General features: G+C 54.4%; 1 pseudogene; it reads left to right on the forward strand.

The window, feature by feature from the left end:
• The first annotated feature begins 1,038 nt into the window (after positions 1–1,038).
• Positions 1,039–27,335, forward strand: part of LOC120380838 — a 43,988-nt pseudogene continuing 17,691 nt past the window's right edge.

The raw sequence follows: 27,335 nt of genomic DNA on the forward strand, positions 1-27,335 counted from the left end.
TGGGAGCAGCTGAATTGTTTCCAAGGGGTTTAATTGTCTCCAGCCAAATCTCTTTCTAACCTGAGGCACAAATTTCCCCTTTGGCGTGTCCCTGGTCAGAGGGAACCCCTGACCTCAGCGAGTGCAGGAGCAGCGTCTCCTGGAGCCGGCCCTGCCTCCCTCCAGCAGCTCTGCGCTCATGCCTTCCATGCTGAGAGCCGGGCAGGGGAAGTTCCCAGCACAGCTAGATGTGAGCTCGGCTGCCTGGGGCTGGACGTAACTGGCAGCTCAGAGGCGACAGCTCAGGGCTCAGCTTCCCAACGCTTGGCCTTTGAGTTGAGCTGGCTCTCCCGTTTCTGCGGCGCCTCAGCTGGAGCCCGCGTTGGGCTTCCTTTCCGGGGAACAGCTCTGACGTCTCCCGGCTCACAGCCCACTGGAGATGCAGACCCCAGTAAGTGCTCCCACATAGGCCTCAGCTCTGGGCACCTAGAAAGTGGAGCTAGCTGGACTTCTCTGGGAGATTTCTCCCACAGACTTTGGAAAGTGTCCAGAAAATCTTCATCCCAATTGGATTTAGAATCCAGTGGTTTCTTGAGTGGGAACCTGGCTAGGAAGGCCGTGAGCTAGGGGTGGTGATAACCAGTCGACTACTGAGTTTGGGGAGGGAAGGTTTTTACCCTAACCCCAGAACTATGACCTAAACCAAACCTCAAACCCAACTACTTAGACCCTAACTCTGTCCTAACTCACTAACCATGATCTTAACCCTGAGCATCCCTAACTCCCGACAGATGCACCCATTCAATAACCCTAATCCTTCCCTTTCCCTAGAGTCCTAGCCTCTCATCCCTAACCCGCGGGATCTCTAACCCCCTGCCTCCCTAACCTCTGACCCTCCTCCCTAATTCACTCAGCTCCAGCTCCTCTCTTCAAACCCAACCTAACTCCTAACGTCCCAGCCTTCTCCCCAGACTGAAAGCTTTAGATTGCTCAGGCTTCAATGCTGGGGATCAGTAGAGTCCTCATTATTATTTCTCTGTAAAGCTCACATCTGGCACAATGGATCCTGGTCCTAGATTTGGTTTTCTAGACCACTGTGATACAAGTACTAACAACCAATTATACCCCTAACCATAACGCCTAACTGTCCGAACCTCCCACCTTGACCACTCTGGAGAAGTTACAAACTGACCCTTGGGAATAGGACCCAGAGTCTCACTAACTCCTCTGGGAAATGGCAGCAGAACCGGTTGGTGTCTAGATGAGTTGAATAGCTGCAAAATTGGCTAGAAATCCAATCACAACACGTCAAATATTGAACTTGAGGTGGAAGGGTATTTGACCCAAACCATTAAAACCACTTACGCCCTGTAATTTCCCCTACCCCAGCTACCTATAGCCCTTTACCCCAGCACCTAACCCTAACACGCGAACCCTTCATCCTCTCCCCATGTATAATTACTCTTGAACTCTAACCCAAAGGGCCCATATGTCCCGGGTTCAACTGGACAGTCCCAGTCCCTCCTACCGGTGTCTCAAGTGAGTTCTCAGGACTCTAACGACGTGTGTTTGAGATACAGGGTTGGTAATTGGCCTCTAGGGGCTGATGATGTTAGTAATGAATTTCTCTGCCACTTCAGAACCTAATTCCCTTTGGCTCCTCAGGAGGCAGTGCAAATTACTGGGAACAACCCTCCACTCTGTGAAATCAACCCCTGTTACTGCTGACCAGCGGCACAGCACAATCATCATCCAGTCCACAGAGCAGAGGGTGGGACACAGGACTCCTGGGTTCTCTACCTGGCTGTGCCACCGACCTGCTGTGACCAGGTCCCTTCCTCGCTCGCGGCCTCAGTTTCCCCTCTGACCCTTCCTTTATCTTGCGTATTTGGCCTGTAAGTTCGGTGGGGTAGGGACTGTCTGTCATTGTGTCTCTCTGCAGCACCCGGTGTAATGGGCCCCTGATCACACACAGGGTCTGTTTAGCACCAAGTGAACTGGGGGCCCTGATCCTGCTCAGTCTGTGACACAACCTGGAAGATGGGGGCAGCCTATCTCAGGCCCCACTTACACACAGATGTTAGTAAGACCTGCAACTGTCAACAGTCTCACCCCAAACTGTGCTGTGTGAATGGAGCAGAGTGGGGCTCGCTAGGGACGCTCTCCCCGGCATTGAGTGCTGCCCCAGTGCCACGCTAGGCCTGTGCTGCATGGAGGGGCAGGGCTCAGTGGGGCTGTGTCTCATGGCCTCGCTCTCTCTCCCTTTGCAGCTAGTGCCACGGCCCCGTCTGTCTTCCCCCTGACCTCCTGCACCGGCGAAGTCACCACCTCCCAGGTCACCTTCGGCTGCCTGGCCAACGGCTACTTCCCCGAGCCGGTCACCGTGACATGGAGCCCCAACGTCGGCTCCTCGGGCGTGAGGACCTATCCCTCCGTGCTGCAACCTTCCAGCGGCGTCTACTCACTCAGCAGCCAGGTCACCGTCCCGGCCAGCAGCTGGGAGTCTAACACCTATCGATGCACCGTAGAGCACCAGCCCACCAGCTCCAGCATCTTCAAGGACATCCCAGGTAGGGACGGCGCGGCACAGCCTAGGGTGGGAGGGAGGGGCTGGGGGTCTCGCAGGTCCCTGCTCTGGTGACTGCTGCAGGGAGAGAGGCTGGGAGCCTGCTAGTGCTGTGAGCTGATGGAGTCGCCGGGGTGGGTGGGTGGATGGAGAGAGAGAGACCACGCCAAGGGAAGCGATGGGGGCTGCAATGCAGAGAAAGGGGCAGAGGGCTGCAAACTGGGTGCTGGGCTGCAGGGATCGTGGGGGGCTCAGTAGGGGGCGCTGTGCTGCCGGGAGCGGGGGGCTCAGCAGGGGCGCTGGGCTGCAGGGAGGTGGGGGCTCAGTAGGGGTCTGTACAAAACCAACCCATCCCCCTTCTCCCAGAGCCTCCAAACCCCCAAGCTGGAACTTCTACTCCTGCACCGACTCAGGCGCCATCCAGGCCGTGTGCTTGATCTCCCACTTCAACAGCACGGATTTGACAGTGCAATGGATGGTGAATTCCCAGATACTAGGGGGTGCCATTGAGCAGCGCACGAAGGACGCCGACGGCCACACATTCAGCACCCGCAGCAATCTCAGTGTCCCCCAGAGCGAGTGGAAGGGTGACTCTCCCCTCGTCTGCCAGGTGTACCACCCGGGCACCAAAACCACAACGCAGGCCCACGCCCAGAAGTGCAAAGGTTAATGTCCCCAGGGCTAGGCTGCCTACGAAGAGGAGGGGCAGTGGCGGATTCAGAGTTACTGGGGCCCTGTGATCAGCCTCATTTTTGAGGGCCCCCCTTGGGACCCAGCCAAGAAAAAGAACCTTCTCTGTTATCTGCCCCCCCCCCACCGGCTTTCATTCTTGTTTTCTTCATCCTCCTCCTGTCAGTAATAGCAAGTAAATGGAAATAAAGTGAGGTTCCTTGACTGGTTTCTCAGGTCCCTGCTCTGGTGACTGCTGCAGGGAGAGAGGCTGGGACCCTGCTAGTGCTGTGAGCTGATGGAGTCGCCGGGGTGGGTGGGTGGATGGAGAGAGACACCTCAGAGAGATGGGAGTGAATGGGGACAGGTAGACAGTGTTGGGTGGAGGCACCAAGGGTGGAGGAATGAAAAGAGAGACCGCGCCAAGAGAAGCGATGGGTGCTGCAATGCAGGGAAAGGGCAGAGGGCTGCAAACTGGGTGCTGGGCTGCATGGAGCGGCTCAGCAGGGGCGCTGGGCTGCAGGGAGTGGGGGCTCAGCAGGGGCGCTGTGCTGCAGGAGCGGGGAGGGCTCAGCAGGGGCGCTGTGCTGCAGGGAGCGGGAGGGATCAGCAGGGGCGCTGTGCTGCAGGGAGCGGGGGCTCAGCAGGGGCGCTGTGCAGCAGGGGAGCGGGGAGGGCTCAGCAGGGGCGCCGGGCTGCAGGGAGTGGAGGGCTCAGCAGGGGGCGCTGTGCTGCCGGGAGCAGGGGGGCTCAGCAGGGGGCGCTGTGCTGCAGGGAGCGGGGAGGGCTCAGCAGGGGGCGCCGTGCTGCAGGGAGCGGGGGGCTCAGCAGGGGGCGCTGGGCTGCAGGGAGCGGGGAGGGCTCAGCAGGGGGCGCCGTGCTGCAGGGAGCGGGAGGGCTCAGCAGGGGGCGCTGTGCTGCAGGGAGCGGGGAGGGCTCAGCAGGGGGCGCCGTGCTGCAGGGAGCGGGGGCTCAGCAGGGGCGCCGGGCTGCAGGAGCGGGGGCTCAGCAGGGGCGCCGTGCTGCAGGGAGCGGGGAGGGCTCAGCAGGGGGCGCTGTGCTGCAGGGAGCGGGGAGGGCTCAGCGGGGGGCGCCGTGCTTCAGGAGCGGGAGGGCTCAGCGGGGGCGCCGTGCTGCAGGGAGCGGGAGGGCTCAGCAGGGGTCTGTACAAAACTAACCTGTCACCCTTCTCCCAGAGCCCAATGAACCCCAGGCCCCATTACACCCAAGGTGAAAATCGTCTCCAACACCGATCGAGACCCCGTCCAGCTCACGTGCTTAATCTCCGGCTTCTACCCTGAGACTCTGACGGTGGAATGGCTGGTTGACGGCCAGCCCAGAAACTTCCTGGTGACACCGCCTACCACAAAGGACGCCAACGGCCCCACCTACAGCACCCACTGCAATGTCACTGTCTCCAAGGCCGATTGGCGGAAGGTCAAGTTATACACGTGCCAGGTGTCCCAGCCGGGCACCTCCATCAAATCGCAGGGCCACACCAACAAGTGCGGAGGTGACGCTCGCCGGCGCTAGGCTCCCTACGAAGAGGAGGGGCAATGGCGGATTCAGAGTTACTGGGGCCTTATTTTTGGGGCCCTCCTTGGGACCCAGCCGAGAAAAAGAACCTTCTCTGTTATCTACCCCCACTCCTGGTTTTCATTCTTGTTTTCTTCATCCGCCTCCTGTCAGTATTAGCAAGTAAATGAGAATAAAGTGAGGTTCCTTGATTGGTTTTGCTGTCGAACTCATTTTTCCACAGACCACTTGAAAATCGCTGGGGGTCTCGGCGGACACTTAACGGTCTTTCCAAAGCCTGTTTGTGCCATTAGCTAACTCCTGTGAAGCACTTTATAAAAAAACGTTGGGCTGCGGGGTCTGGCCAGGACTTAGGGTACGGGAGGGGGCTCAGGCCGGGGAAGCGGACTGGGGTGTGGAGCACTTACCTGGGGCAGCTCCGCTTGAGTGCGAGGGGCGGGAGTGGGGATGTGGGGGCTGCAGCAGCCAGGAGGGCAGGGGCGGGAGGTGGGTGAGGGGTGCTGGAGTCGGGCTGGGGTGCAGGGCCTGGGAGGAAGTTAGGATACAGGAGCAGGCTGGGGGTTGGGCTGCAGGGCCTGGCCAGGAGTTAGGATGCAGGAGCGGGCGGGGTTGGGGCAGGAGGTTGGGGCAGGGGTGCAGATGGGAATGTGGGGTGCAGGAGCTTTGTTTTGTGCTCAGGGTGGGCGTGAGGATGTGAGGGGTGCAGGAGTCAGGGCAGGAGCTGGGGTCATGGGGATGCTCCCAGCCCTGCCCCCTCCCCCACCCCTACCTGAGCGGCTCACGGCAGGGGTTGGGGTTGGGGGTCTGCGTAGGGGGAGTGCAGGGACCAGGCTGCTGCCCCGACAGCTGCCCGGCCCTGGAGCCCCCTGGGTTTTACTGTAAATCCGCATCTGGTCCTGCTGGCTCGAGGGGCTCCTGCTCCAGGCTCTGCCCCACCGGCAGCCAAGCTCCTCCCCACCTCCCCACCCCAACCTGCTGTTTGCCGGCGCTCCGGTCGCTCCTGGAGGAGGGGAGGGGAGGGGCCACAACACACATAGGGGCAGGGGGCTGGGAGCACCCCCACAATCCCAGCCCACATCCCCAGCCCCCTGCCCTGACTCCTGCACCCCTCACACACACCCAGCCCCCACACCCCGTGCCCTGACTCCGCACCCCCATCCCCGCCCTGCCCTGAGCACCAAACAGAGCTCCTGCCCTCCCCATTTGCAGCGATTTTCAAGTGGTCTGTGGAAAAATAAATTCGACTACAAAACCAATCAAGGTCCCTCACTTCATTTCCATTTACTTGCTATTACTGACAGGAGGCGGATGAAGAAAACAAGAATGAAAACTGGGGCGGGGGCAGATAAGAGAGAAGGTTCTTTTTCTCGGCTGGGTCCCAAGGAGGCACCAAAAATGAAGCTGAGCACAGGGCCCCACTCCCATCCTGGGGCCCCTGTCGTTGGGGTTCCCGTGCCAGGGCACCTGCATTTACTGTAAATCTGCCTGTGGGGAGGGGACACCGGGCTGGGCTCGAGGGGAGAGGGGTGAGGACAGACTGGGATGGGCTTGGCAGGGCAGACCAGGCCTAGCGGCTGACCTGGGCTCTCCTGTCCCCAGAAGAAACAACGTCTCCCAGTAACATCCAAGTCTTCCTGGTGCCCCGTCTCCTGCCGACTTGTATGTGAACCAGAGCCCCGTGCTCACCTGCCTGGTGGTCAACCTGCCTAGCAACTGCAGCCTTCAGGTGGTCTGGTCCCGAGAGAAGCCGGGCTCCATTGTCCTGAACCCTGAACCTCACTGAGCAGCACAACAGCACCTTCACCGCCTCCAACTCCATGCCCATATTCACCCGCGACTGGGAGGCCGGAGAGAACTTCACCTGCAAAGTGGAGCACTCGGGGCTGCCCTCACCCCTCATCAAATCGATCTCCAAGAAGCCAGGTAGGAGGAGAGCAGGGTCCCTAAGGAGAGACTCTCTATCCCAGTCCCCAGCGGGGAGGATGCTCCTTAAGGGGATCTTGGCCTGGGTCCCTTTGCGTCCCCAAATCCCCACCCTCAAATTGTGCTCCAGAGATACCAGCTCCCAGTCCCCAGCCCTCCACCCTGGAGGAGAGAGGGGATCTTCCTGCCCCTCCACACACACACGCCCCATCCTTCTCCTCACGTGGCCCAGGCTGAGTGATGTGCTTGGCTCATCTGTGTCCTCTGTCCCCACCCACCATAGGCAGGCGCTCTGCCCCTGGCATCTACCTCCTGCACCCCCACAACGAGGAGCTGAGCAGCTCCGAAGACTCCGTCAGCCTCACCTGCCTGGTGAGGGGCTTCTTCCCCGAGGACATCTCGGTGCAGTGGATGAAGAACCACAAACCCAGAGAGAGTTTGGAATACATCACCACCCAGCCCATCAAGGACAGAGCCAGCGACTCAAACTTCTTCCTCTACAGCAAGCTGAAAGTCAGCAAGGACAGCTGGAACAGAGGACGTCTACACCTGCATGGTCATCCATGAAGCCCTCTCATTGAAGTTCACCCAACGCAGCATCAGCAAAGTATCTGGTAAATGAAGAAGGCTCCTCCCAGCCCCACTGCTAGCACTGTCCAGTACAGCTTCCTGTAAATAATCTCTGTGCCCTCAGTGACAACAAGTGAATAAATGGAACTAGTCTGAGCTCATCCCCGGTCTCCTTCTTGTGGTGTGACTGGATGAAATCTGCAGGTCCCCCAAGGTGGACGAGGTCCCAGGTTGCAGGCTGGGAGAAACTGAGATTCTATAAGGCTGGGGATGCCAATTTCCAGATTCTGTATGGGTGGATACATATATACCATGGATGGATGGGGAGAGACATGGGTAGGTGCCATGGAAGGAAGGATGGGTTGAAGGCATGGAAGGAAGGATGGCCTGATACATGGGTACATACACAGCACAGAAGCAGTGATGGAGTGGAGGGTAGATGGACAGTTACACACATACATACTGCAGAGCCCTTATCCAAGCCCAGCTCTGTTGGAAGGCCAGGTGTTCAGAGAGATGGTTAGAGGGATACATACATACTTCAGAGGGAAGGACCCAGGGCCGGCTCCAGGCACCAGCCGACCAAGCACGTGCTTGGGGTGGCACCTCGGGCAGGGCAACACTCGGGTGTTGTTGGGTTTTTTGATTCATCGGGACAGCGCTGGAGTGGGGGGGGGTTTGTTTCGAGGGTGCGGCGCGGCGCTCAGAGGGAGGGCGGGGCTTGGCGCAGCTCAGCACAGCACTCAGAGGGGGCGGGGCTTCGGGCAGTGCGGTGCTGGGGGGGTACGATGGGGCAGCGCTCTTCTTTTTTGCTTGGGGTGGCAAAAAAGTTAGAGCTGGCCCTGGAAGGGCTCATAGACCAACAGATATCACAGAGAGAGAGAGAGAGAGAGAGATTATTATTTGGATTAAAGTAGCACCTCCTCCCCCAGCTCAGATAGGGCCCTGTTGGGCTTGGTGTGGCACAGACACCGTGGGAGACAGTCCCTGTGTCAAAGGGCTCACACCTAGATAGAGAAAGAGGGAGAAGAAACAGAGACACCAGGAGGGGAAGGGACCTGCCCAAGGTTACGTCCGTTACCGAGCTAGAAACAGAACCCAGGTGTTCTGAGAGTCCCACCCAGTCCCACTAGACTGCGCTGCACTGAGGGAAGGATGGTTGGATGGTTCGCAGGTGCGGTGCCAATGGATAAGTGGATGGGGATGGATGGATAAATCTCTAGTGAAGGTTGGAGGGGTACCCATTCTGAAGGATGAAGGGATGGATACATGGATGGCCATAGATGGACTGCGATAGATGGATGGCTAGAGATGAGAATGGGTGGGGACGGATTGATATATAAATGAATGGATGGGCGGGTGCATATGGTAATGGATCAGTACCAATCGCGATGGATGGTGATAGGAAAATGAGAATGGATGGGGATGGACCGACAGATGGATGGATGGGCTGGTACAGATGGTCAGTGATAGATAGATGAGGATGAATGAATGAGTGAATATGGCAATGGATGGATGGACGACTGAGTGTGTTAATGGGGACAGGTGGTGATGGATGTTTGGGGATGGATAATATATAAAGGGCTGATAGATAAGTGGATGGGGTTGCATGTATGGATGGAAGATATGGGTGAGGATGAGTGGGTGGATTGTTAGTGGTGACGATGGATGGATGGGTATAGATCTATATGGATGGATGGAAGATATGGAGGACGGCTAAAGATAAGGCTGGATGGAGTGTGGGATGGATCGGTTGATGGCCATCTCACTGAGGTGCAATCCCCTCTAGGCTATAACCCATGCATATCCAGAGGGGCACCGTATCATGATCAGCATTTACCCTACATCCCCTTAAACCCCAGAGAGGAGAAGATGCCCCATGGGGATTTTCCAGCCAGAGTCAGTGGGGGAAGGTAATTAAAATACCCTGGCCCCCACACACACTCCTCTGCTGGCTAGAAGGCTAAGGGCAGGGCCACCCAGAGGATTCAGGGGGTCTGGGGCAAAGCAATTTTGGGGGCCCCTTCCGTAAAAAAAAGTTACAATACTATAGAATACTATATTCTTGGGGGGGCCCCTGCAGGACCCAGGGCAAATTGCCCAACTTGAGCCCCTCCTCTGGGCGGCCCTGGCTAAGGGTCTCCTTCCACCCCTTCCCCACAGCAGCAGCTGTGGAGGGGGAGATAGGACAACATACAGCAAACACCCCACAGCAGGAATCAGCTCCTGGACTCAGTCCCCACAAAGCAGCAGCAGTAGTAGGGCTGTTATCTGGAGTACACACTAAGCAGGGACTCACCTAAAGTCTCACTAGCTCTGGTGCCATGGGGGCCCCGGCAGTGGGGTGAGACAGACGATGCAGATGCCCCGATGCCCCCGCACATGAGCTCTGTCTCCTACCCAGCCCCTCATTCACACACCTTCCCCCCCACCCCCCATGTGTGTATCAGCCCCAAAGCTGGATGGGCGAGTGCAGGAATCAAACCCACCAGTGCGAGCACAGAGCTCACACTTGGCATTAAAGGGGGGTAGCCTGCAGCGGCAGTGTTAGGGCTGTTATCCTGGGGCAGCGCAGGGGCACACAGAGTAAGAGAGTGGGGGGGTGGCTGAGAGAGAGCTCAGTCCAGGGCAGATGGACACACCTGTAACATGGCATGACCCAGGGACCCTCCCACCTGGGCTGTCGTGTTTGTACCCACAGAGAGACACACAACACAGAGAGAGACAAACATCCACCCACACAGATCCATGCACCTGTTCTCCAGACATCCCTAGGGCAGGGGCTCAGTAGGGGGCACCATGCTCAGGGAGCAGCATCTGTCATGTCAGAGAGACCTGAGATCCCATCCTTAAAATACTTGTGGCTCTGTTCATAAAAGTGACAGGGTTCAAAATCCCCACCTCCCTCAGCCAAGGCAACTACAGGCTGCACCTGGGCAAGAGAACCTGGGATAAACAGGCCCAGAGGTGGCTGCGTTCCATCTGAAGTGACTCCTGGGGGTTTTGTTACATTGGGAGCAGGGTCATAGAGGCACACATGTGAAATCCATCCATCCTGGTCTTTAGGGAGCTCCCCCACCATGGCAGCATCCCGGCACCTCGCACACCTCAGAGGGATCCTGAGCCACCTTTCACAGGCAGAGAAACTAAGGCACAGAGAAATTCAACAGGCAGACAAGCTTCAGTGCCAGGGTGTAGGGCCACGGCCACATGGGATAAGTGAGATGAGAGCTGGGAGGCTCTGCATCCTTCATTTCATCACAGCAGGCAGGGGTGGGTGGATGGATGGAGGGTGCATCTAGGGATTGATGCAGGGATGAATGGATAGAGGTGTCTAGAGATAGATGACTGGAGGGACGGAAGGGTGGGTAGAGAAGGGGATGGGCGGGTTGGTGTTGGATGCACAGTCCGAGCTCTCTCTGTAACAGTGGCTGAGTCGGAGCTGATGTCTCTTTCTCTCCCCCCAACAGAGGTGATCGTGTCAGGTGAGTTTTGTAGTGAGGACGGAGACGAGGAGCTGGACGGCCTCTGGTCCACCATCTCGGTCTTCATCACCCTTTTCCTCTTGAGCGTGTGCTACAGCGCCACCATGACCCTGTTCAAGGTGAGAGAGAGAGAACGAACGTAGGAACAAAGGAATTAATGAGTTTAGCACATTAGATAGTGTAATGATGGTGCCTCTTGTAACAATGGTGGGACACTTCAGAGAGTATCAGTTCAGGACAAATTGCTTAGAGAAGGGCAGTTACAGCCCAAGGCTGGAGTTTCTCCACTTCTAAACACACCAAACCAGACAGACAGAGAGGACTTTGGTTTTACCTCACTGGCTAACCACAAGTCATACAAGCAATTCCCTAAGACACTCCAGTTTCTTGATTGGGCACTTACTGAGAATAGTCCTGTAGAATCATAGAATCTCAGGGTCGGAAGGACCTCAGGAGGTACCTAGTCCAACCCCTGCTCAAAGCAGGACCAATCCCCAACTAAATCATCCCAGCCAGGGCTTTGTCAAGCCTGACCTTAAAAACCTCTACGGAAGGAGATTCCACCACCTCCCTAGGTAACCCATTCCAGTGCTTCACCACCCTCCTAGTGAAACACTGTTTCCTAATATCCAACCTAGACCTCCCCCACTGCAACTTGAGACCATTACTCCTTGTTCTGTCATCTGCCACCACTGAGAACATTCTAGATCCACCCTCTTTGGAACCCCATTTCAGGTAGTTGAAAGCAGCTATCAAATCCCCCCTCATTCTTCTCTTCTGCAGACTAAACAATCCCAATTCCTTCAGCCTCATTTCATAGGTCATGTGCTCCAGCCCCATAAGCATTTTTGTTGCCCTCAGCTGGACTCTTTCCAATTTCCACATCCTTCTTGTGGTGTGGGCCCAAAACTGGACACAGGACCCCAGATGAGGCCTCACCAGTGCTGAATAGAGGGGAATGATCACGTCCCTCGATCTGCTGGCAATGCCCCTACTTAAACAGCCCAAAATGCCGTTAACCTTCTTGGCAACAAGGGCACGCTGTTGACTCATATCCAGCTTCTCGTCCACTGTAACCCCTAGGTCCTTTTCTGCAGAACTGCTGCCTAGCCACTCGGTCCCTAGTCTGTAGCAGTACATGGGCTTCTTCCGTCCTAAGTGCAGGACTCTGCACTTGTCCTTGTTGAACCTCATCAGATTTCTTTTGGCCCAATCCTCTGATTTGTCTAGGTCCCTCTGTATCCTATCCCTACCCTCCAGCGTATCTACCACTCCTCCCAGTTTAGTATCATCTGCAAACTTGCTGAAAGTGCAGTCCACGCCATCCTCCAGATCATTAATGAAGATATTGAACAAAACCGGCCCCAGGACCAACCCTTGGGGCACTCTGCTTGATACCGGCTACCAACTAGACATGGAGTCATAGATCACTACCCGTTGAGCCCAACGATCTAGCCAGCTTTCTATCCACTTTATAGTCCATTCATCCATCCTATACTTCTTTAACTTGCTGGCAAGAATACTGTGGGAAACCGTATCAAAAGCTTTGATAAAGTCAAGGAATAACACACCCACTGCTTTCCCCTCATCCACAGAGCCAGTTATCTCCTCATAGAAGGCAATTAGGTTAGTCAGGCATGATTTGCCCTTGGTGAATCCATGCTGACTTTTCCTGATCAATCTCCTCTTCTCTAAGTGCTTCAGAACTGATTCCTTGAGGACCTGCTCCATGATTTTTCCAGGGACTGAGGTGAGGCTGACTGGCCTGGAGTTCCCCGGCTCCTTCTCCTTCTCTTTTTTAAAGATGGGCACTACAGTAGCCTTCTTTCAGTCATCTGGGACCTCCCCCATTCAGCACGAGTTTTCAAAGAGAATGGCCAATGGCTCTGCAATCACATCCGCCAACTCCTTTAGCCCACTCGGATGCAGCGCATCCAGCTCCATGGACTTGTGCTCGTCCAGTTTTTCTAAATAGTCCCAAACCACTTCTTTCTCCACAGAGGGCTGGTTACCTCCTCCCCATGCTGTGTTGCCCAGTGCAGCAGTCTGGGAGCTGACCTTGTTTGTGAAGACAGAGGCAAAAAAGGCATTGAGTACATTAGCTTTTTCCACATCCTCTGTCACTAGGTTGCCTCCCTCATTCAGTAAGGGGCCCACACTTTCCCTGACCTTCTTCTTGTTGCTAACATACCTGAAGAAACCCTTCTTGTTACTCTTAACATCTCTTGCTAGCTGCAACTCCAAGTGTGATTTGGCCTTCCTGATTTCACTCCTGCATGTCTGAGCAATATTTTTATACTCCTCCCTGGTCGTTTGTCCAATCTCCCACTTCTCGTAAGCTTCTTTTTTGTGTTTAAGATCAGCAAGGATTTCACTGTTAAGCCAAGCTGGTTGCCTGCCATATTTACTATTCTTTCTATACATCGGGATGGTTTTTTCCTGCAACCTCAATAAGGATTCTTTAGAATACAGCCAGCTCTCCTGGACTCCTTTCCCCCTCATGTTATTCTCCCAGGGGATCCTGCCCATCAGTTCCCTGAGGGAGTCAAAGTCTGCTTTTCTGAAGTCCACGGTCCGTATTCTGCTGTTCTACTTTCTTCCTTGTGTCAGGATCCTGAACTCGACCATCTCATGGTCACTGCCTCCCAGGTTCCCATCCACTTTTGCTTCCCCTACTAATTCTTCCTAGTTTGTGAGCAGCAGGTCTAGAAGAGCTCTGCCCCAGTTGGTTCCTCCAGCACTTGGACCAGGAAATTGTCCCCTACACTTTCCAAAACCTTTCTGGATTGTCTGTGCACCGCTGTATTGCTCTACCAGCAGATATCAGGGTGATTAAAGTCCCCCATGAGAACCAGAGCCTGCGATCTAGTAACTTCTGCTAGTTACCGGAAGAAAGCCTCATCCACCTCATCCCCCTGGTCTGGTGGTCTATAGCAGACTCCCACCACGACATCACCCTTGTTGCTCACACTTCTAAACTTATCCAGAGACTCTCAGGTTTTTCTGCAGTTCTATACCAGAGCTCTGAGCAGTCATACTGCTCTCTTACATACAATGCAACTCCCCCACCTTTTCTGCCCTGCCTGTCCTTCCTGAACAGTTTATATTAATTCATGACATTACTCCAGTCATGTGAGTTATCCCACCAAGTCTCTGTTATTCCAAGATACACATTGAGATACAAGTACAGAGCCAATACTCATAACTTCAACTACAAAAATGATACACACTTACAGATTGCTTTTGTCATAACCAGCAAAGCAGAACCTTGCCATAGACACCTCACTGCACAACCTTTGTACAATATCTGCTGCAGCTATTGTGGCAGAGCTCTGACCTTGCTCCGTGGGTCCTGCGTTTCTAGGCGGCTTATGCCAGCCTCAGTGGTTCACTGTGACCCTCCACGTAGCCCTTCTCTCTCTAGGGCCAGGGTTACAGTCTACTGAGCCCTTTTCATCACAGGCTGCAAGGTTGGTGAGAGAACTCCCACAGCCTCTGTTGTCCCTGGGGGCTTATTTCAGAACAGTTTAGCCTCCTGTCCTGACAGGGGCCTGACTTCCCCTCCCAGGAGATGTTCCTGTAGTGGTGGGTTGGGGGGAACCCGGGCCCGCCCTCTACTCCGGGTTCTGGCCCAGGGACCCTAGTGGCAGCAGCTGTTGGCAGCCAACCTTTCACTGCCAGAGTTGCTACATTTCCCTGGGCCACTTCCCCACAGCTCTCCTGCTTCTCCCTTCTTCACCCTACCTTAGGGCTCCCTTAACGATAGTTTGGGGGTGTCTTCATTAACCAGCCCTTCAGCCGCACTTCCTCTCCTCTGGCTCCCTGGCTCTTCCCTGCCTGACTGGAGTGAGCCCTTTTTATAGTATCAGTGGGGCCTGAATTAGAGTCAGGTGGTCACATTAGCTTAATGGCCTTACCTGACTCTTTGCAGGTTAATTAGAGTCAGGTGTTCTCATTAGCCTGGAGCAGCCCCTGCTCTGGTCAGCGAGGGAACAGAAAACTGTTAATCCAGTGGCCAGTATATCTGCCTTCTGCTAGTCTGCTGTACCCAACTGGCCTGGATCTATCACACTATATAACAGTGGTTGCAGCAATGATCCGTACGGTCACAGTTTATGTCAATAACGTCACAGAGGGCAGCGTGGAGGGGAAAGAAAGAAGAGAAGAATGAAGGAGAAAGGAGAATGGGTGTATAAGACAGAGACTGAATGACTGAGACACAGACAGAAAAGCAGGAATGACACAGACAGACAGAGCAGCTCCCCCCAGCTCTGACCCCTCTCACCCCTGCTCTCTCTGCCCCCTGCAGGTGAAGTGGCTTTTCTCTGTCATGGTGCAGCTGAATCAGGCGAGTGGCCCCGAGTACAAGAACGAGATCCAGAGCGTGGTGTAGGGGCCACTGCCCCCATCCGCCCGGAGACAAGGGGCTGAGACACCCAGCTCCATTGGCGACACCACCCTGAGTCCCACAGCTGCCCCTGCTAGTGCTGTGCCCTGGAAGAGCCCCCGGGGGGGAGACCGGACCTCACCCCACATGGCCTAATCAGCCGTCAGCCACTGGGGACGCTGCCCTGCTCGGAGCTTGGCTGAGACCGGACAACTCGTATCATGCAGGGAACCAGCGCCCCTAGCGAGGAAACAACCCCTCTCCCCCTTCCCACCCTCCTGAGCCCAACAGTCCCTGCTCTGGGCTGGATCAGAGCCAGCGCCCCCTAGAGGGGAGATGCCCCATGTCCCTTCCCCACCCCCTGCGCCAGCCAGCCCCCCGGCCTGGGGCAGGACCATTGCCAGAGTTGCATCTATTCACGCTGCATGTTGCATATTTAGCTCTTCATTGGGATTTTTGTGGGTGGTGTGTGTGTGTGTGTGTGACTTTTGTTGTGTGCACTGAGTGACAATAAATAAATAAATAAATAAATAAATATACAAATCAGGCTCCATCTCATTCATAACCTCCATCCCGGACTTTCAGGGACCCCTGACACCCTCCAGAGGGGCATGTCGTGTCTGTAGGGGCGCCTCCGGGCATGGAGAATGAAATGGCAGGTGCCTGCTGAACTGGCCCCAATGGGAGATGGGGGCTTAGCTACAAACCCAGAGAGCTGGGGCCTCGTCCCTCAGCCTATACACGCTGGGACGGAGGGGCAGGAAGGGGAGATCTCTGGGGCAGGGAAAGCCACTGATCAGATAGGGGGGCATGTGTCAAGGTGTCACCCCCACTCTGAACTTTAGGGTACAGATGTGGGGACCTGCATGAGATAACCCCTAAGCTTATTTACCAGCTTAGACCTAGTACCTGCCACCACCAAATGGTTAAAACAAACGTTTATGGGAGAGTCATTCGGAAACTCTGTCTTCCCCCTAAATATTTCCCCAGTCTTTATCCCCCTTTTCCTGGCAGGATTGAGACTGATTCACCTCCCACCAATTCCTGGTGAGCCCAGATCCAAAAAACCCTTGGATCTTAAAACAAGGAAAAATCAATCAGGTTCTTAAAAGAAGACTTTTAATTACAGACAAAGGGTGAAAGGAATAACTCTATGAGACTAGCACGCAAGCTACTCTCACAGACAACAGATTCAAAACACAGAGGATGTCCCTCTGGGCAAAACCTTAGTTTCACAAAGAAACCCAATTTGATTCTCCCTCCGTGCAAAAAGAAGTCACAAAAGAAAATAAACATAATCTAATACGTTCCTTCTCTAACCTCTTACTACTTTTAAGAAATGTTAGATGGCTGATTCCTGGATCCTTCACTCCGGCACAAACTTTTCTGAATGGACCAAAGACTGATTTCCCTCCTCCCTCTTTGAAAACATCTTGTCCCCCCATTGGTTCCTCTGGTCAGGTGTCAGCTAGGCTAGGTGAACTTCTTAAGCCTTTACAGGTAAAAGAGGCATTAACCCTTAACTCTCTGTTTATGACGCGCCCCCCAAATCATAGATAGTGCTGGACCACACTGGCTCGATTTTTTCCTAGAACTTTAAGAAAGAAAGAAAGAAAGAAAGAAAGAAAGAAAGAAAGAGGGATGTGTATGTATGAGGATGGACAGTTGTGTATATAGATACCGGGGGACTGAGACATACAGTGGCTAGCGTTCTCCTTGGTTAAATCCCCCAAAACCCACCCTGAAATGCAGCTACCGATTTTGAACTCATTTTATTTTGGATCAAACACAAAAGTCCTGTGTAAGTTACAAGTTAAACGATGGAGAAAATGAGACTCTTCTCCTTCACCAGAGTACAGGTTGACCAGACCTCAGGACACTACAGACCTACACACACACACACACACACAAGGAAATCCAGTCCCTGCCACAGGACACGAGTGGAGGATTGAGGGGTACAGGGCTGAGTTCAAGCTCCAGCGTGGGCTGCCCCCTGGGGATGTCCGGGGAAGGACTCTGCCCTCCCTGCTCTGGGCTCTGCAGAGCTCAGACCCTTCAGCATCCGTTGTTGCGCCCTCTGAGCTGCCATGGAACATGGTCCCTCCAGGTGTCCGGAGAGAAGGCAGGAGCCCGGGAGGGCTGACAATGGAGGGAGGGAATGAAGAAGATGAAGCAGTGCTGTCCACCTCCTAGGAGCCCAGAGCTGGGCACTCACCGCACCTGTGGGACACAGAGAGCAGAGGGGTTCAGCTGGTGCCGTTGGACCCGGTGTTGGGCTCATGGGCAGCATCCTACGCTGGGAGAGCAAGGCCAGAAGGGACCATTGGGACCATCTAGCCTGTCCTGCTGCGTAGCCCGGGCCATGGACCAGGCCCAGCCACGCCTGTGTCATGCCAGGATCTCTGCGCTGAGCTGCAGCTCAACTTCCAGACAGAGACACCAGCCTTGTCAAACTGCCTCAGGGAACAGCCACTGCCCAGCGGGTGCCGCACGCCAACTCCCTGGGGAGCCCCGGCTGTCTAAGCCGATCCTGCTTCTGGTTCCAGGCCGGCACCAGGTCCCCGCCACAGAACCGGCTTCACAGGCTCCTGTGGCCCTTGGTGCATCTGGGCCCCACTACGGATCCTCAGTGATCATGGCCGAGTGGTGAGTGATTGACGCTCATTGGTCCTTGAACATTTGTTCTGGCTTCTTAATTAGTGATCATTCCTTTTTGGTCACTGATCATTAATTGCTGATTATTGATAAGTGATTATTATCAGTTGATAATTACTAGCAGCTTATTGATCCTTCATTGTTTAACATTAAGTACTGGTCTGTGAGTGTTGATTATTGATAATTAATCACAGATTAATGGCTACTCAGCATTAATTACAGATCACTAGGTACTGACCAGAAATAGCCAATCCCTGATTATTGATTTCTCAGTGATAAATTATTGGAATTGATAATAGACTCTTGATTCTCATTTATTGATCACTGCTGAATCAACCTTGATGGGAACTCGCTAATTAGTGATGACGGGTGGTTGATTATTAGTAAATAATCATTCCTGATGATCTCTGATGGATCGTTGGGCAGTGTGAGGAATCAGGGACGGCAGCAGAGACAATCCCAGGTAACCTGACGCGCGCACCTGGCCTGTAGCTGGCTGCCTCATCGGCTCCGCCCTGGTTGCTGGTCGGGAGACCAGCTCAGAAGCCCAGCAGAAGTTGAGCAGTTGCCCAAAGCATTTCCCCAGGGCTGTGATAGTGGCAGTGGCGGAGCCAGGTTCTGAGAGCAGGGACGCAAACATAAAAAGGCACATGCACCCGGCTCCTCCTCTGGCCACGCCCCCTTGGCTCCTCCTCCAGCCGTTCCATGCCCCCTTTGGCTGGCGCCCGGCCGTGCCGCCCCGCCCCGCCCTCCTGGGGTGCGCTCTGCGCTGCCACGGTGCCGACACCTCACCGGGCCCCCAGGCGGGGGGGCTGAATGTTCCAGAGCCCGGCGGGGTTCTAGAACGCTGGACGGCAGCCCGGGGCGCTCGAATGCTGGGAGGCTGCGGCTGGCCCCGCCCCAAGACCTGCACCAGCAATGCTAGCGCCGAACTCAGCACAGGGCATGTTAAACAGAACCCTGCACCAGTGCCCCAAAGCCCCTGCATGCACCCTGAGACTCCCATATACCGACCGTCCTGGATACCCCATGTACCCACCCCCTCCGCATTCACCTGATCCCCCCCAGACCCATCTATTGCCAGGGCCCTGCAGGCACCCGGGTGCCCCTGCACGCACCCTGACACCCCCACGTGCCCCGGGCCGGGCCGAGCTGCAGTGGGGTCCGTGTCCCTTTCAGAGCAGGGCTGGGCTGAGCCGAGCCGGCGGGGGGTGGCTCCGCTCCCCGCTGCAGGCTGATGCCCGAGACTGAGCTGAGAGCCAGGCCTGTCTCCTGCACCAGCTCCGGGCAGGGCTTTGCTGCGGCTCCCCCAGGCCTCCCGGGCCGGGCCACCCCCGGCACCTGCACGGTAGGGGCGGGTTGCATGAGGGCAGGACCCGGTGGGGCCGAGGGCTGAACAGGCCCAGCAGGGCGGTGCGGGGGCTGCTGGAGGGGGAAGCCGGGGAAGGGATGGCACGGCCTCAACCCCCTGGGGCTGCAGATGGCTTTGCAAACGCAGCGCCAGAGCGGGCCAGCCCGCTGCCCACGTTACCTCCACCCACTCAGCCTCGGCGCCCGGCTCGGGGGCTTCACCTGCTGCCGGGAGACCAAACCCTGCGCAGGGCGATGCGCTGGAGGCGGCCATGGCCAGCAGCGCCGGCGGGCGGGCAGACTGCGGAGCCTGGGCTGTAGTAAGGGGAGGCCCTGAGATACAAACCTCGCTATCAGAGGCCCGGTATGAGGCCTAAGGCCTGAACTAAAGTAATGGTCAAGGCTTTGCTCACATAAAGCAAAGTGAAGCTGTGAGCCAGAGTCAGGCCCTGCTCACAGGAGCTGGTGAGGAAAGGGCTGATGCTGCAAGAAGATACGTACCTAAAAGGTGCTGAACACCAGATATCAGAACATTCGCACACTGCACACTCCACACGGGTAACAAGGAACAGGCCGACCCATCCCAATGACAGGGCCAAAAGGGTAATATGATGGATAGAGTTGTTTTGTTCAAACCAACATGTACAAGGTGAGAGGCGGCACCTTAATACGTAGAGGGGTTGGACCTCAATACGTCAGGAGTGATGTGTAACTTGTTTGTGCCTGTGTATAAGAATGCATCCCTGGGGTGGTGTCTTTGTCTGGCTGAGGGGGCAGTGGAAAGTCCCACCACTGACTGAGCCGAGTCCATTGCCAAGAGGCACTTTCACGTAGTTTGCCCTGTAGAGTAACGATCTAGAGGGAACGGCAATTGTGTCCATACGGCAATAAACCTGGCCGACGTGCCTTGGCACCTTACTAGACTCTGTGGTCATTGGGGGTTCTCATCGGGTCTGCTGTGTCAACTGTCTGCGCAGAGCTGGGGCAGCACACCGAGGGAACACGCGCACGCAGCCGAGTGATATCAACATTGGAGAAAGCAGAGCACCACAGCGGTAGCATCTGACAAAACGGGCTACGCCACGCAAAGGCAGGCACCGCCCCCCAGCAGCACGCGGAGCTGGAGCTGATCCAGGAATTGCTAGCGCTGCAGCTTTCCACTTCCTGTGCCTGGCGCCGCCCCGCTCCACCGCAGGGACCAGCCCCTGCCCACCCCCCCTTGCCTGCAGGAGTTCAGCACAGGCCGGCAGGCCAAACTTCAGAGAGGAGCGCGGGCCCCGCCCGCTGGTGCCATGGTAACCCCTAACTAAGGCGCCGCTTTGGAAAATGTGCTAAAGGGAAGCGGCTGCTTCCCCTGCACCCCACTAGCTACGCTCCTGGACAGTGGCTGTGTCGGATTGTTCCTGCCTTGTTCCCGTCCAGCTCCAACCCTGCTCCTGCCTTGTTCCCATCTCAGTCCAGCCCTGCTTTCGTCTGGCTCCAGCCAGGCTCCTATCCTGGACCCAGGCTTTCCTTTCTCCAGGTAACCTGGTCCTAAACCTGGGCTCTAATTCCTGACTTTGGTTTGAGCCTCTGACAACCGTAAAATCACAGAGATGTAGGACGAGGAAAGACCTCAAGAAGTCACCTAGTCCCGCCTGCCGGGGGCAGTACTAAGTAATAACTAGTCCGTCCCTGACAGTTATTTCTCTAACCTGTTCCTAAAAAACTCCAACAATGGAGGCTCCACAACCTCCCTGGGCAATTTGTTCCAGTATTTACCCAGCCTGACAGTTAAGAAGTTTTTTCCAATGTCCAACCTCAACTGCCCTTGCTGCAATCTAAGTCCATTGCTTCTTGTCCTGTCCTCACAGGATAACGAGTACAATTTGTCACCCTCCTTTTTGTCACAACCATTTATGTATTTCAAAAATGTTACCATGTCATTCCCCTGCCCCAGCCACCCCAGTCTTATCTTCTCCAGACTAATCAACCCCAGTTCTTTCAATCTTCCCTCACAGCTCATGTTTTCTAGCCTTTAAATGATTTTAGTCACTCTCCTATGGCCTTTCTCCAACTTTTCCACATCTTTCCATGAAGGTAGCGGTTGCTGTTACCTTAAACAGCGTGACGCCGGCGCTGTACAACAGGCTGAGCAGGAAGAGAGCAATGAAGGCAACAAGTGTCCAGAGACCGTCAGATTCCTCCTCTCCTCCTTCAGCATCGATGCCTTGGTCCTCCACTGGGCAGTGAGGAGCTGGGGAGGAGATAAACGGGCCGGTTAGAGAGGCCTCTTCATTAAGCCAAGGAGCTGAGTGGGCACAGCAGGGAGCTCTGGTCTGTGCTTTTGGCAGAAGCTCCAGTCCAGGGCCAGAGACAGAGGGTTCTCTGCCAGGGAGACCGGGCAGGCTGCAGGTGGAGACTCCTGTCACAGGCTGCAATTCTCAGAGCAGACTCGGGGATTTCAGCCCCCAACTGCCATTAAATTTCACACCCTTTGGCTCCTTTGCAAACCCCAGCCAGCGGCACTACACGCCCCTCCCCAAGCATGCCCTCCCCCTCCCTTGGCCAGCCAGGGAACTGGGCTGAGACCTGCCAGTGCAGAACTCAATGGGGCCAGGCACACCCATCAGACAGCAGCATCTTCCCAGTCAATGCCAGCTTAAGCCATGCTGGGACCCGTTCCTGGGCAGCAGAGGCACCAATTCCCCCACCACGAAAAGTCCCTATTTTGGGGACCTGGGGAATTTACCCACAGAGCTGTTCTGAGACCACACCCAACTCACACCATCCCAGAGGGAGTGTGGTCCAATGAACAGAGCACTAGGATGGGACTCAGGACTTCCATGGGTCTATTCCCAGCTCTGTCATTGACATTGCTGGACCTCAGGCAATTAACGTCCCTGCCCTTTGCCTCGCTTTCCCTTCACACCCTTTCTCTGTTTAAACTCTTCTAGGCAGAGACTGTCTATTACTCTATGTGTGTGCAGCTCCTAGCGCATTAGGGTCCCAAACTCAGTGGAGACCTCTACACACAACTGTAATACACCTAATAATGGGGCCATCTGATGGGAACAACTTTTAAGCTACTACCCACTTGGACTCCATTTCAACCCATGCTCCGAGAAGGGGGAAGATCTGTCGCCTATCGCCACATTTGGGCAACGCCTGCCCAGCCCACCCGCAAGCCCTACAAAAAGGGGGAAAGGCCTGGCCGCCCCATCAGCAACACCCTGAGCTGCCCCATATTGTCAGACACTGGAAACAGAAGTGATGTCCCTCAACTGATTTCTCACTTGAGCCACTCTGCCACCGTCACACAGCAGTGACCTCAGTCCCTGTAGGCAGACGTCTCCATGGCCCATTTCTAATTCCTTGAGCCATCTGTATTGTTGTGTCATGGGGACTGAGTAATGAGCTCTCCCAACTCATTCCACATGGGACACCACTCAGTAGGAGCCTCTGTCACTCACCACCAGCCTGGGCTCCATTGGGGACCCCTTCCCAAGAGTTGGAAGGACTCACAGCCCAGCATTCCCTGAGCCCATCCATGTGTCTTCTCAATGGCACAAACGTCAACTGGGAAATGGCCTGGAGCCTCCTCAACTTAGTACACACCTGGGCAATGAAAGGGCTGGCACCGAGGTACCAGCTGAAATCTTTATTCACCCACCAGTGCGCTATACGCCTGGGCCATAGAGTTTGGTGGTGGATAATTGATGTGACCTTCCTAGCTCTGAAACCTTGACTGGTGTTTTTGTAGATCTTAAGGCAAGAAGGGACCATGACAGCAACGAGCCCGACCTCCTGTATATCACAGGCCAGAGACTCTCACCCAGCTACCCCTCTATGGAGCCCAATGACTTGTCTTTGTTGGGGGCATATCTTCCAGAATGGAGCCCAGGTTGGATGTACAAATCTCAAGATGGAGACTCCACCACTTCCACTGGAAGTTAGTTCCAGTGGTTCCCTTCCAGATTCCGTGCCTGTGGCAGGGTGTGCATACCCGCACTAGCCAGGAAAGGGTTAATTCCCCTCAGACCATGCTAAGCACGCTCCAAATGCTGTGGTATAAAGAAGAGCAGCCCAGCTCACTCTGCACTGACTGCCAAGGAGGAAGGACGTTGCCTGCGGAAGGCGGAGATCTCGAGACACAGACCAGAGATCCATTGCCTACAGCTGACCAGCTGGAGTCAGAGTCCCAGGGAATTACCAAGGAGCCCGGAAACCCCGACGTGACATGGACTGCAGCTTCAGGAAGCCCGGTCGGAAGTGTCCCAGGGAGCGGGAGGGAGTGGTATCTCCCACCCATGTAAGGTCAGCATGTTGCAGTGTTGCAATGAGGGGAGGAAAAGAGTAACAGACTATGCGGAAATGGCAGAGGTGCTTAATGACGTCTGTGATTCGCTTTTCACCAAAAAGGTGGGTGGCGATTGGACGTCAGAGGCTAAAATAGGGAAAGAACAAGTTTTAAATGATTTAGATGTTAGTTAGCTTCAAGTCATCAGGGCCTGATGAAATACATCCTAGGATACTCAAGGAGGAGATATCTGAGCCATTAGCAATTATCTTTGAAAAATCCTGGACGATGAGAGAGATTCTAGAAGACTGTAAAAGGGCGAATATAGTGCCCATCCATAAAAACGGAAATAAAGACAACCCGGGGAATTATAGACCAATCAGCTTAACTTCTGTAGCTGGAAAGATAATAGAGCAAATTATTTGCAAACATGTAGAAGAAAATAAAGTGATAAGTAACAGCATGGATTTGTCAAGAGCAAATCATGTCAAACCAAACTGACAGCTTTATTTGACAGGGTAGCAAGCCTTGTGGATTGGGGGAAGTGGTAGATGTGGTATATATTGATTTTACTAAGGCTTTTGATACTGTCTCGCATGATCGTCTCATAAACAAACTAGAAAAATGCAACCTAGATGGAGCTACTACAAGATGAATGCAAAACTGGTTGGAAAACCGTTCCCAGAGAGTAGTTATCAGTGGTTCACAGTCACGCTGGAAGGGCATAATGAGTGGGGTCCTGCAGGGATCAGTTCTGGGTCTGGTTCTGTTCAATATCTTCATCAGTGATTTAGATCATGGCATAGAGAGTACACTTATAAAGTTTGTAGACAATAGCAAGCTGGAAGGGGTGGCAAGTGCTTTGGAGGATAGGAATAAAGTTCAAAATGATCTGGGCAAACTGGAGAAATGGTCTGAAGTAAATAGGATGAAATTCAATAAGGAAAATGCTAAATATTCCACTTAGGAAGGAACAATCAGTTGCACACATACAAAACGGGCAATGACTGTCTAGAAAGGTGTACTGCAGAAAGGGATCTGGGGGTCATAGTGGATCACAAGTTAATCATGAGTCAGCAGTGTAACACTGTTGCAAAAAAACGAACACCATTCTGGGATGTATTAGCAGGAGTGTTGTAAACAAGACACAAGAAGTCATTCTTTCGATCTACTCCGCACTGATTAGGGCTCAACTAGAGTCTTGTGTCCAGTTCTGGGAACCACATTTCAGGAAAGATGTGGAAAAGTTGGAGCAAGGCCATAGGAGAGAAACAAAACTGCTTAAAGCTCTAGAAAACATGATCCATGAGGGAAGATTAAAAACTGGGTTTGCTTAGTCTGGAAAAGAGAAGGCTGAGAGGGGACATGATAACCCTTTTCAATAACATAAAATGTCGTTACAAGGAGGAGGGAGAAAAATTGTTCTCCTTAACCTCTGAGGATAGGACAAGAAGCAATAATGTTTAGTCCTGCCATGAGTGTGGGGACTGGACTAGATGAGCTCTCGAGGTCCCTTCCAGACCTTTGAGTCTATGATTCTATGACTCCCCACTGACCCAGGGGTGGACCACTCCACCACTGCTAGGGCCCTGGGTCAGGACCCGGTGGAGTCGGGTGGACCTGGCCCCCTACCCTGGCCATTACCCCCTCTGGTGATGGCCCCTGGGTTTGGCCATTACACTGCCCTCCCCTGCATTTGAGGGCCTCTCTATTCACCCTGGCTGCTAGGCCACGCTCCCCTGCACTCAAGGGCCGCTATGTTCATTCTAACCCCTAGGAAACAAACTCCTGCACTTGAGGGCTGTTATACTGACCCTGGGCACTAGGCCACACCGCTCTGTGCTCATGGGTGGCCGTATTGTCTCGGCACATTAGGCCACACAGCCCAGAACCCAAGGGCTGCCGCTTAGACTCTGGCAATTGGGCCGCATTGTGGTGAGGCCCAGGACAGTCCGGCAGACGGAATCTGCAGTGTAAGCACAACCCTGATCCACCCCGCAGTGCTTTATTCTACATTTGTATCTGCCCAGCCATGGGCTCCTCTCAAGTCTCTCTATACTAAGTTACAGACCTTTACTGCCTGGTACTTTCTCCCCATGGAGGTACTTATACATATCCATGAAACCACCTCCTGAATGTCTCTTTCAGCCAATTCGTCTCCTCCTGTCTCTCACTGGAAGCCATTTTCTCCAGCCCTCTAATCATTTTTCTAGCTCGCTTTTGCACCTCCTCCAATTTTTCAACCTTCTTTTGAATATTGGACAAGAGAACGGCCACACTTCATGGGACCAATGGTCCAGCTACCCCAGTATCCTGTCTTCCAACAGTGGCTGATGCCAGAGGTATCAGAGGGAATAACCAGATCAGGGCAACTATTGAGTCATCCATCTGCTGTCGTACACAACCAGCCTATGACAGGCAGAGCCTTAGGGACAACAAGAGCTTAGGGCTCCATCCATGACCATCTTGGCTAATAACCTTTCATAGACTTATCCTCCATGAACTTATCTAATTCTTCTTTGAACCCAACTATATTTCTAGCCATCACAACATCCCCTGACCACTAGTTCCACAGGTTGACTCTGTTGTGGGAAGAAATACTTCCTTGTGTTTGTTTTAAACCAGCTGCCATTTAATTTCATTGGGTGACCCCTGGTTCTTGTGTTATGTGAAGGGGGAATGTAGCAGGGTGGACCCCTGCTCCTTCCCTGAAGGGGTTAAAATAGCCCTGGGAAGGGACTTTAGGCTGGGCTGATTGGGGAAGTGGCTGCAGCTGGGGCCACGCCCGAAACTGAGCAACAGGGCCTTATGAGAAGGCCAGGGAAGCCAGAAGCCAAGACAGTCTCTCTCTGTTTGTAGAGGGAGATGGGCTTGGCTGCAGGGAGCTAAACAAGGTACCTAGGATGAAGCAGGGCTGGGGAAAGGCTGAGGAGCTGGGGAGCTCCAGCCTGGAAAGCCCCAGGCTGCAGCCTAGCTATAGGCCAAGAGGTACTGGGGGTTGCAAGGAGCAACCCAGGGGTAGGCAAAGGCAGCAGGTCCAAACCCCTTTGCCTGTGATGAGTAGGCTGATACTGCAGTCTGCCCCAGGACGTGGGGCTAGACAATGACTGGCAGTAGCCAATACTGAGGCAAAGTGAAGATAGTGGGGTGGGGGTTCCCCTGGGAGGGGGAGACCCAGTTGAAGGGGCACCGGGTCCTGGGAGGGACACGGGCAGTAGCAGACAGGTGGATCACCGTCCTGCAGAGGGCGCTCCAGGGCTGGAATAAGCTAATTCCCAAGGTCGACCAGCAGGAGGCGCCGCAGGGGTGAGTCCGACCCGTCTACAGGGAAATAACACTTCCTTATTTATTTTCTCCACACCAATCCTACGGTATTCAAGCTGTGGACATACCATGGATTTATACAGTGGCATTATGAGATTTACTGTCTTATTATCTGTTCCTTTCCTAATGGTTTCTACCACTGTTACCTTTTCTGACTGTCACTGCATGTTGCCTCCAGAACTGAATGCTGCTCCAGTATCAGTCTCCCTAACCCTGAACACAGAGGTGAAATCACTTCCCCTGCACCCCACCCCGTGTTCATACATCCAGGGATCGAGCTGGTGGGAATGGAGGCTCCTAACTCAGTCTCACCCATCGCCTAGCTCCCAGCAGACATAACACCAGATTCCTGGGGGCTCTGACTCTCACCTAATGTGGTCCGGTGAGGATGCATCTCCGAGGAGTTCTGATGCCAGACTGGCTAGGGCTACATTGCTAGACAGGTGCAATGGTTAAGAAACAAGTCTTGGAGATGGGGGATCGGGGCTCTATTTCCACCTCTCCCACTGACCTGCAGTGTGACCAGAGACAAGCCACTTAGGCTGGGGTCTTTCAAGGACTCTGAGGAAATGAGGTGACAGTGAAATAAACTCACAATTGCAGTGGGAGTTG

The sequence above is a fragment of the Mauremys reevesii genome, linkage group 13 (assembly GCF_016161935.1).
Source record: "Mauremys reevesii isolate NIE-2019 linkage group 13, ASM1616193v1, whole genome shotgun sequence".
Taxonomy (NCBI): domain Eukaryota; kingdom Metazoa; phylum Chordata; order Testudines; family Geoemydidae; genus Mauremys; species Mauremys reevesii.